Consider the following 12,032-nt stretch of genomic DNA (forward strand, 5'->3'; position numbering starts at 1 on the left):
GCTTATTCCACTGAGCCATCTCCAGCCCATGAAACTAACCTGAAACAGTATTGGACCAAGTCGACTGTCCAAAACTCTGCTGATTGGTAGGATTTCCTTTGCAACCTGTCTTCTAAGATCTCCCATTGCAGGACTAAAAAGGAGCTATTCTGATGCTCTAGGCAGTTTTCTTCTTGCAACCACACATACACTGCAAATCTAACATGGCCTTTTTCTTCCTCTGTCAGCTAGTTGGAGGCATTCACTATAGCCCATAAGTGTGAAGTGAAGAAAAGGAACCCAAGCGATATAGGCAAGTAGCATTAATTCAGTCCTCTGGAGTTCTCTCCTAATTAGTTCCTGGATTTGATCCTCAGAACCTTTTGTGTTCCAGCTATATGATAATAGTTTCGTGTTGGGAATGGCAGTGCACTTCTATAATCCCTAAACTCTTGGAGGCAGAAACAGGAGAATTACAAATTTAAGCCCCATCTAGGCAATGTAGTGATTTAAGGAGATCTTAGTTTCTTGTCACTGAGACACAATGTCGAACCCCTGGAATTCAAGGGAAAAGAGGTTTATTTTGGCTCATGCTTCAGTCCATAATGGGCTGGGCTCCAAGCCACAGGGGCGTGTTACAAGGGCATTGTAGAGGAGAGCTTCTCACCACATGGCAGAGAGAAAACAGAGAATCAAAGGAGGCTCCAGAAAGGAAGCTGCAATTCCATCACTTTCCAAAGGCCGCCCTTGAGGGCCAGGGAGATGGCTCAGTGGAATAAGTGCTTCCCTGGCAAGCACAAGGGCCTGAGTTCAATCCCCAGTTCTGCCAAAAAATAAAAATAAAATACAAAGGTCACCCTCACAATTGCCTAAGGCTTTAGGGGAACATGTAGAAACCAGTCATAACATTCTACACTCGGCCCCAAAGACTAATGAACACTTAGCTGTGAGCTCTTGTAAAAGGAAAAAAAAGCAAAAGAAAGTTAAACATGTCGACATACAAGTATAGGATAAATATTCCCATTTCAAAAGTGAGGAGCAAAGGGATAGAAAACAATGGGAATAAAGGAACTCAGCAGAGCAAGTGTTAAATCCTGGGCAAGCAAGAATGAAATGTGAACGCCAAATGGCTTGGGCAGTGCTGCCCCTATGGCATGGCCAGTGGTTGCAGCACTTATGACCTTTATTTTGGCTTTAATTACACCTTGTGTCTTTCCTCAGATGTTCCACATGCTGGGCTTCTCCAGCCTCTTGGAATCCACAGTGCACTTGTGGCTTCATTCTCCCAACTGCATGCATAGCCATGTTAAGGATACACGACCAGGATTCGGGTTTTCTTCTGAAATCTAGGTGGAAGCTCGCTGACCACACAATTCTTACTTTCTGCATGCTTGTGAAATCAGCACCACATGAATAATATTGAGGTTGACTGCTGGCTCCATCAGTAGCCAGGTCCTTTCACATCATGGCTACAGAGGTCTCTAAGTACCTTGATGGTTGTACACTGTGAACCAAATCCCAGGGTATCAATTCCCTAGGGGAGCATTGGCAAACCTATGGGATGCATCTTGCAGCAAACAAATAGAGACCTCTCTGTGGGCATGCAAGCCAAGTCACCCCAGCTGCAGTGTGACAGATCAACATGCAAACAACAGCAAAGATCACATTAGGTGTGCAGAAGCATACAACTTTTAGCTTTCAGTAAAAAGCTGTTTGTATTATTGAAGGCACTGTCTTGTTTTTCTTTTAAGACAAAAGATGTTAATATATGAGGGTTTTTTTTTTTCTAAACTCCAAAAACTCCAGTATTCAGATTTAATTGCAGTGTTGGCACTTTGTGATAAATAAGTAAGTTTGGGATTGACAATCAGGTATTCAATCTCTAAAAGATTCTCCATCATACCTCAAGCTGGTTTTCTCCAAGGTAGTGCTCTAGGGCTGGCTTCTCAAAAAAAAAAAAAAAAAAAAAAATCTGTTACTTTTGCTACTTTTGCAATTTTGAACTAGGAAAGAACGGGGCCTTGCTGATTTCCTAATCTGTACATAATCCATTTTTCCTACTGTCCTGAACCAAAGTATTTAGCTTCTTTTTAATGCTAATATTTTCAGCAACCAAGCTTGCCCCAATTTTATAGGAACTACCTTTCTGATGAATCCCAAAACTTTTGAAATCACTCAGCTGTGCTGTTTGCTCTTGATTCTCAATGTAGAGCTATGAAAAAAATCAAAAGTATCCATGCCACTGCCTGAATATTTGGGTGCCTTGCAATTTCTCCACCAGATTAATTAGTCTATTACCTTTATCTCCTACAAAATCTCAGGACATGAGCAAAATGCAGACCAATTTTCTGCCACAGCGTAACACATATGGTCTTGAGTCAAAGTGTCAATGTAATCCTTATTCCTTCTGAGTCTGGTCTTCACCATCTATTTCATTGGACTTCTGGTCTTCTGAGCTCCAATCAGAGTCTTCCATCAAGCTGGGTTTACAGCGTTCTGGAGCTGCTTCAGTTGGCATGTTGAAACCCTTCCAAACTACTCCCTCAAACCAGTTTCAAAGACTTCTGACCCACATGGTCTGGTAACATCAGAGTAATAACCCCAACTTCTCTAGCACTGATATCTGTCTTAGTCTCTTTTCTCATCACCAAGACATACTAACCAGTACCCACAAGTTAAAGGAGAAAAGTTTTATTTTAGCTCAAGTGTCAGTCCATAGTCAGCTCCAAGGCAGGACAGCATGGCAGAGGAGCATGGTGATGGAGAGCTTCTCATAGTGTGGTTCTAGAAAGTGGAGAGAACCAAAGAAGGAGCTGGGAAGACAGATAAAACCTTTCAGTTCACACATATAGTGGCCAGCCTTTTCTAACCAATCCCTACTTTGTAACAGCAAGTCAGCTGTGATGTCCTTATAAACCAATCACCTTCTGAAGGTCCCACCTATGATCACTTGAGGCTTTAGGGGGACATCTACATACAAACCATAACATCCAGACCCTATATTAAGATAAGAAATAAAAATAAATGAAAGGCATGGTAGGCAGCTTAGTATAAAGGCTCTGGGTCTAATCCCTAGTGTACTTATTCATACATTGTGTCAACTTGAGAAGTTTAGAAGTTTAAATAAGTAACTCAGCAAAGAGCCAGGATACTTAGTTTGTAAACATCCTCATCCTGTGCAAGAGGAAGGCATGGACACTGTGTGAGTTCCTACATGCCCAGCACCAGGGTAGCTGGTTTATACTATGAGGGGAGAGAGGCTGGCTAGAAGCTGCAGCGGCTGCCCTTCCTTTTGCTCTTCACTGTTTTCTGCTGCCATGCTGCTCTCTGCCATGTGCCACTCTGCCTGGGAGCCAGCCAAGTATACACTGAAACCTCCACAAACTGTGAGCTAAATAAAACTTTCCTTCCTTAATTTTGGATGTCAGCTATTTTGCCCCAGCAATGAGGAAAAGTAACTGAGAAACCTAGCACTACTAAAAATTTTTTCTTTATATGATACCACGTTCCAAATTTCTGATCATTGAATAATCACCCTTAGCTGCTCATTGTCTCTCATCAGTATATCAAATGTTCATAGCAACAGCCATTTATTTCCATAGCCCTTACAATCACCATTTTCCCTGAACTTAACAAATGCCACTTTACTATTCCTTTCTACCAAGAGCCCACCTCAATTAACAACCAGTGAAAGCTTGAACAATCACATGGCTACAATATGCTGAGTACTATCCACGTTTATCTATCACCAGTGAGGGTGTCTTCGTTACCTGTGACTGGTGGGTAATCCTGGCTTAAAACCCACTTCAGAGTTAGCTCCTTCAGCTATTCCTGGAACCAACTACTTTGGTTAGTGTCTCCCGAAAGCAGCCTCAGAGGTGAAGACTGCACACAGTGAACATCTGACAAGGGATGAGAAGTCATCAGAACAATATCAGCAGTAGATGACAGAAGGAGAATTGAACCAAAGGAGATGAACTGCACTGAAATCATAGAAAGGGCCTTAGATGATCCACACAGAGTTCTGGGGAGAAGATGTGGCCACTTAGGGTACACAGTGTGATGTGGGCAAAATGGTTCTTTTTGCTTAATGGCAAGTCAGAAAAAAGTAATTCAAAGGAGAGCACCAGCTACCACCACTCCCAGTGGATTAAATCAGTGTCTTGGGTTTGAAAGGGCCTATGGGCACCAGGCTGTACTATCCATGATATAAGGCAGATTCTTCTCAGATAAAAAGAACTAATGAGCATAACAGTTCCTCCATTATAAGGATAATTTCCAGATAAATTAGGCCTTAAAATATCAGCGGTATTAATAACATGACAATTGTGAATGACCTCATATAATCTTGTGGTTGAAAAGGAGAAAATACATTTTCCCTCATCCCAAGGATGCTCTTTTTGTATTTTGCATATCCTTTCCTGTAATAGTGGCATAATGGAGAAACAAACATCCTATCTTCTAAACTTCCTACGAACTTTTAATACCACCCATCTATAAAGACGAGACTAAAAATCTGTCCAAGTTTTGACTTGGGCCCCTTTCAAATGTATTCTCCAGCAAACTAATTCTGGCAGAGTAGAGGACAGGCTTGCCATTCCACATAACTCTTCCAAATGAGTGAGACTGCTTTTGTACCTGCATGCTTTTGCAATTCAGCCTTCCTGCCAGAAGGTCCTTTCTTACCCCTTTTTCTTTCCACAGAATTCTATTCATTCTTCAAGGTTCTCATCCAGTATTTATTCATTCATATGAGTTCCAGATTTAGTAAATAAAAATAAGGATGCCGAGTTAACTTTGAATTTCAAATAAACAATGAATAAATGTTTAGTATAAGTATGTCTGAATATTCCATGGGAATATTTACTCCTATGTATTTTATTTAGCAACATTATTCATTCTTCAAATATTTGTTGCACATCTACCACATGCCAGAAACTACTGAGTATTGGGAACTGTAGCAGTGGATGAAATAACTCCAAATTCCTACTCTTGTTGAGTTTACATTCTAGTGGATTGAGTTAGATCATAAATAAATGGCCAAATAAATACTCAATAATATTGTTAAAGCTTAAATAAATGCCATGAAGAAGAATAAAACAAAGACAGGAAGATGGGAAGTATTAAGGCAGAAAATAGGTAATGCAGTGTTTATAAAGAGATCCCTGATAATGTGAATTTTGAGGAGAGACCTGAGAGCAGTGAAAAACAAGCCTTGGAAGATTTGGGGGAGTACATATTCCAGACAGAGTAAATTCCAAGTGCAAAGTCTCTAAGGTAGGGACATATTTCACATACTTGGGGATAGCAAGGAGGCCAGTGTGGCTAGAGAACAGTAACCAAGAGGGATTAGCTAGGAAATGAGGTCAACGAAGTGGCCAATATGAGGGCTTCACATTCACTCTGCAAAGAGAGTGCTGACACATGATCAGATTTCACAATTCAGACAGAGCACATATACAATTAAGCATTTGTTAAGCAAATGACTTCTGTGTTGAAAACTGACTCTTCTTATGGGGACAGGGAACCAGGGGACAAGGAGACCATCATGGGGACAACACAGTAGTAACCCAGGAAAAGATGACAGGACTACGGTTGTAGTGGTCGAGATGGCTTGGGGTTGACTCCTGAGCCTATTGTGAAGATATGGGTGATAGGACTCAACAAATATTTGAAGAATGAATAATGTTGCTACACATGGAGCATGCTGGAGTTTTACATGTGAATTGCTCTCCCAAGGACCATGTGTTAAATACTTAATCCCTAGCTTAGTGCTATCAAGATATGGTGGAAAAGTTAAGAAATGAGGCATAGTGGAAGGTCTTCAGGTGACTGGGGTTCTGCCCATAAAGGTGATATCAGAATTCTATCCCTTCCATTCCCATTTCTTTCTACTCATGAAGTAAATGGGCTTCCTCTGCCACTTGTCTTTTCTTTTTCTTTTTCCTTTTTTCTTTCTTTCTTTCTTTCTTTCTTTCTTTCTTTCTTTCTTTCTTTTTTTTTTTTTTTAGTACTGGACATCTAATTCAGGATCTTGGGCTTGCCAGGCAGGCACTATGCTGCTGAACTGGCTCCTTGGTCTTCCTCTTCCACTCACTGTCACCTCAAGCTCCCAAACAACAAAGCCAACAGAACATTTACTGAAACCTCCCAAACTGTGAGTTAAAATAAACCTTTCCTCCACTTAAGTTCATTGTCTCAAATATTTTGCTACTGTGACAGAAATCTGAATAACAGAGTCTAACCAAAAAAGACAAGATAGAGTCTCCAGCCTCTGAGACATGGAGTTGCCATATGCTGAGTCTGAGAAACCTACAGGGAAGTGAGTTGGATGGCATACAGGAAGGGCAGATGTCAAAATTAGGAGTTCAGATTCACAACTGTCATGGCAATCCGCCTGCCAGAGGTGTGAGTACAAATGTTGAAATAGCAACTAGATGTTGAAGTCTGGAGTTTAAGACAGAGATGTGGACTGCCTGGAGATATAAATTTGGGAGCCACCAGCATGTGGACATAATTAGCATACTAAAGCTGTGGGTCTGGATGTCATCCACAGGGAGTGGGTGTAGATAAAGAAGAGAGAGGCCCAAGAATGACCACTGGGGTCTCTAAGTGTTTAGAGGTTTGGCATGATAAGTAGAAGCAGAAGGAATCATGCCATGGGTAGGAGGAAAACTAAGAAAGAACATCCCAGATGCCAAAGTTAAAAAAAAAAAAATTTCAAGAAAGAAGGCGTAGCCATGCACATCAAATGTTTTTCTTTTTTTCTTTTTTAAAATATATTTAGTACAGGGTCTCACTACACAGATTGGACCTGTTTTTCAGCTTCCCAAGTGCTGGGATTACAGGGGCACACCACCATTCCCAGTCTCAATCACTATCTCAGTGAACCCTGGGATGGAAGCAGCAGGGCAGGCCAGGGACACATCAAATATTTCTGACAGGCACAGTTAGATGGAACTCAGACACTGGGTTTATCACCTGGAATTACTGACACGAGCTTTCACTGTCCCACGCCACCCCAGGCAAAGGTATAAAAGAAAGTGTGGCGTGAGTTCTATAGAGAATGGTCAAACCAGGTTTTGGGGGGGTTGCCTCAGGAGGCTGAGGCAAGTTCAGGAGATCAAATCTAGCCTGGGCAGTGCAGTGAGAGTGAGACTCTATTTCAGAAACAGACAGAATAAACACAGCACTTTCAAGAACTATAACAGAAATGACCCTAAAAGATGAAGTGGAAAATAATTACTTTAGACATAAGGGGAATAATATCAGGAACAAAATCCTTGAGCAGTGGACAGAAAAGAAGAATTCATATAGACGTGGAGACACTGGCCTGAAAGAGGAGCACAGAAAGAGCCAGGGCCACAGGTGAGAAATAAAATACTGCATTTGGGGAGAAACGCTGGAAGGTGGGTAGAGACAGTGATGTGGGAGGCCTTGTGACAAATCGCATTTCTTTAGCATGAGAGAAGCAAGATAGGCATGAAGAGCAGGAAAGATGTTTTGGTAATTCGGAGAGAGAGCAAGGTGTGAACTGGTCCCAAGGAGAGTGGAGGAATGCACTGTGGAAGGACAGAAGGACAGCCAGCCATCCCTCAGGCTCCTTAGGACCACTGGTTGTGAATGTAAATGGGAATCAAAAGCATGATTGTGTGTTTTTCTTCAGTTACATTCAGCGTCCAAGTGCAGGCAAGGAGTAGGCCAAAAATTGGAGAGGAGTGGAATTTTGGTAAGCAAACATTTCAAAGTGAGAGAGAAGCCAGAGAGTCTAGTGCGTGGGCAAGGAAATGTTTACAATGACTGCCCAAGCAATCTAAATCGGGCTCAGAGGGAAATGAGGACATCGGGGGTGAGGGGCAGTGAACAGGTGATGGGATCAGTGGGCTGGAGAATCCAGAGAGATGGCTGCTTAACTGGTATTGGGATATGAGAGGGAAGAAAGGAAAGGGAGGGAGGAAGGGGTGGAAGGAGGGGGAGACCGAGAGGGGGAGAGAGAAGGGGGGGCAGAATGGGACTCGGGAGTAAGTTTATGGAGGGTTTGCACTATTGGAAATATTAACTATTAACTCTAGGCTTTGACTAAAGGAGTGAGTGACTGATGGATAGAGATCCATGAAAGAAAGTAAAGGAACGGGGAGGCTCAGAATCGGATGGCCTTCCACCAATATACAGAAATCGCTGAGAATTACAGGCTGCCGAGTATGACAGTGAACCAATGCATTCGTTTCCTATTGTTAGCTCTAATAAACTGCCACACACCCAACAGTTTAACACAAAGCAAGTGTATTCCTTTACAGTCATGGAGGCCAGAAATCTAAAATCAGTCTCACATGTGTATAGTTGAGGGGTTAGTGGATTGATACCCTGAGGAGACTCCAGACAGAATCGATTCTGTGTTTGTGCAGTCTCCAGAAGTGTGCGTGCTCTCCTGTTATGATGCCTCTCAATGGCATCATGACAATCTTTGCTTCTCTCTCACATCTCCTTCAGACTCTGACCCTCCTGCCTCCTCTCAGACCATTGTGTTTACACTGGACCTGCCTGGATAGTCCTTCCTCAACACCTTTAACTTAATCACACCCAAAAAGTCTCTTTTGCCACCACCATATTTACAGTTTCTTGGGATTAGGACATAAACATCTTGGGTTAGGGGCCTCGTTCTTCAGCCTACCACAGCACCAGTACATTTCATCCTCTGGCGATTTTCCTCATTCTCTCTGTCGCACACCACCACAGGGAGAGTTGAAAAAACAATCTTTTTGGATCACCTTCTAAGATCATTCCTGTATAAGAATCTAAGCCTTCTGTATTTGAGCATTTACTATGTTAGTTTCTGGGCTAATTACTGTTAATACAAGTGGATATCAATGTTTTAAAAGTTCTCACCCTAACTGAAAATATTTACCTGTGTGTGTGTCTCTGTCTCTTTCCAGGTAGACCGCAGATTTTGCTCGGAGAGGACCCACTTGCTTGAATCTCCATGCCCTAAGTGGCATGGCAACCGACATGTAATATACACTCAATAGTAATTTCTAGATGAATAAATAAAATCTGGTTGCATTTAGTAGCACTATATGTGATTTCATACATACAAAGAACTATTTCCATAAGCCTAATCCTCCAGTTTCTTGAAAGCACTCTACTAGTATGCTTTAATGCACATGTATATCATTTCACTAACCTGCATGCCCAACCTTCAGATGTCTGGCACCAATGGCAAGGTTTCTGCATATTAATCATTCTAAAATATCTACCAACTGATATACTAACTTAGGAGCACTGAGGTATCACATAGTGATTCTAAAGCCTAAATTTAGGGAATTTAGATTGGGTCAGATCTTCAGGGAATTTGCCTGAGGTAAAAAGAAAGTATCACCCATCTCTTGTTGAATCAAAAATGAGAGAATGATTTTAAAAATGCATATCCAAGAAACCATACACCAGTTGCTGCTATGATGTCTCTCGGGTAGGTGGTTGTTCAAGAAGAAGGGGTGGTGAATGAAAGCATGAGACAGGAAAAGGAATATTGTGGGACTGTCCCGCTTCAAGGTTGTATATGATTGGTTTTTTGGACTTATGTGTAAACATAAGAAGTATATAATTCTTTATGCCTAATTTAAAAATATATTCTAATTTTTAAATGTTTTTATCATATTCTGTAGGGACTTAAAGTTCAACATACCAATACTTGATGAAAAATACCTGTTCTATATTATGCCTAAGATGTTTGATATGCAGACAGATAGTGAGGTTAAGCTTAACAGCCTAAGTTGTATGGTAATAACAACAAGCTTGTCTTCTGGGTGGTTAACAACCTAAGTTTGCAGACCAAAATTAGATGAAAAGGAGGGCCACAAGGAAAGCCAACATTTTGGCCCTAGCCTTCTAAGGTCAATTAAGACTCAGGACATATGAGAACTTGTACTGTAACATCATGTAACTTGGTGGTGTCCCAAATCTTCTAATCAAGAAGATTATGGGGCCAAAGAAGAAAGTGATCGATGATGTAGAGTGTGCCTAAAGAGAGTCACATGGAGAGAAAACACTCTCTCAGGCTTTCACAGAGAGCACATTGGCCAAGCATTGGCCGTGACTCATCCACATGGCTGACACTGACAAAGGATCTACAATCTGAGGTATAGGATCTCAGAATAAATCCTGAGGGCATTTCACTGACCTTATTAGACCCAAAAGCTACAACTCTTGTTGCATAGGTCCTGCTTTACCTTGGTCTTAACCATCCAGTAGAAAAGTATAAAAACGAAATATAAGAAGTAAAGCCATGCTGTTATGTTGAGCTGTGGGGGACTCAGGTCAACAATTTCTGACATTGCCAGTGAAGCGGAAGACCCAATACTATTATGGGCTACTGGAATCTTTTGGAATATTTTGCTGAGTTTACACACTTATAATATTCAAATAATGGAACTTAACCAAAAAAAGGGTATACAGAGGAATGTTCATTTTGTATCTGTGTATTCAAAGTGGTTAGGATAGATATATAGTTACATTCTCTCAATGAATAGAATGATTTGTTCTGATGGTATTTGTAGATAGGATATCATGTCCGCATCTTGTACAGCAATTAACCACTGGGAAGAATGTATGCAATGTGTTGATTATTGAAACTGTCCTACCAATTTCATTTGAAACTGTCTCATTTCTATTTGTTTATCAATAAAATTATGGAAAAAAAATAAAAATAAAAATATGAAAAAAAGAAACCATACAAAAAATTCAGTCCTCAAAAGCAATATGGCAAAGTAATAAATAACACCATATACAACAATTAAGTGTAGATACTTAGAAACTTCATATGCTTTTATAATTATGACCTCAAAGAAGTAGATGATAATGGAGATAAGTAGATTCCAATGGAGATTTTGATACCTAATGTTGGAAATTATGATGAAATTAGATTATGGGACACTGAGTCCATAATGAATCTTTTTTAGATTGAATTATCAAAGCATAAATCATTTTTCTGACCAGAGGAGTGGCTTCTTTCAGCTGTAGACTGCTCTTTGTAAATTACAGAGACCTGCATCCGGATAAAACTCCATTGTAAGAGCTGGTCAGCTACCCAACTGAAAAAGTGCAGAAGACTTCTGTCATCAAAATTGTTTAGAAGACTGGGCACGGTGGTGTGCACCTGTAATCCCAGCTCTTGGGAAGCTGTAAACAGGTGGATCACCACGAGTCTGATCTGGTAGTGAGACCCTGATCACCCTGTAGACCCTTCCCTAAAATACAAAAAAAAAAAAAAGAACAAATTGTTTAGAACACGTGAACTCCAGTACTTGCCAAATTAAGATACATGATACTAGAGGCCTATTCCCATAGGATACAGACAAATATTTGTGCACTTCCATTTTAAGGAGCTACTTCTCAAGTTTCAAACTAATATACTTGGGTATTCCTTTGAAACTCCAGGCCTAGTACTTCTCGAAAATTATAGGGCTTTGTTTTCTAAATTTAGATCTTATAAAAGGAACAAACACATTTCAGCCATCAGAGAAACACCAATTATAGGTATTTTGTTTTAGCTCTTCAAGCAATTTCAGGCTATTAGAAGCATTTATCAATCATTCATCAGTCTTTGATTCCAAAGACAAAAGCCATCCAAAAGCCAAGTCATACCGTCCTAATACAGGCTCAAGGCGCTAATGCTTCTGTGGAGGACCACCCTGTCATTAAAATCAGAACAAGTGGAGGCATCTGCTCAACCAAAATGCATGCCTATGTGAATGAAGGGACATTTGCAGATGTGTTCCTCGGAGTGTTGGTAACAGCAAAAGTGAATGAGGTCAGATCCTGTTTACCTCTGAGAAAAAGCAGACATTGGGTGGGTCACAAGAAGGGCTCCTGGGGTACTGGCAGTGTTCTAGCTTTTTATCTTGGGGCTGGTTATGCACATGTTGATTTTGGAAAAACACTGAGATTTGACAATTCCTGCATATTTCTGTGCATGCCTTATACTTTCATAGTAAGTTTAGAGAAAAGTCAAAGACCAAGAGATTTTTTTGGTTGGTTCACAAGGAGTAGATTTTGCC

The sequence above is a fragment of the Octodon degus genome, unplaced genomic scaffold (assembly GCF_000260255.1).
Source record: "Octodon degus isolate 3935 unplaced genomic scaffold, OctDeg1.0 scaffold00017, whole genome shotgun sequence".
Lineage (NCBI taxonomy): Eukaryota > Metazoa > Chordata > Mammalia > Rodentia > Octodontidae > Octodon > Octodon degus.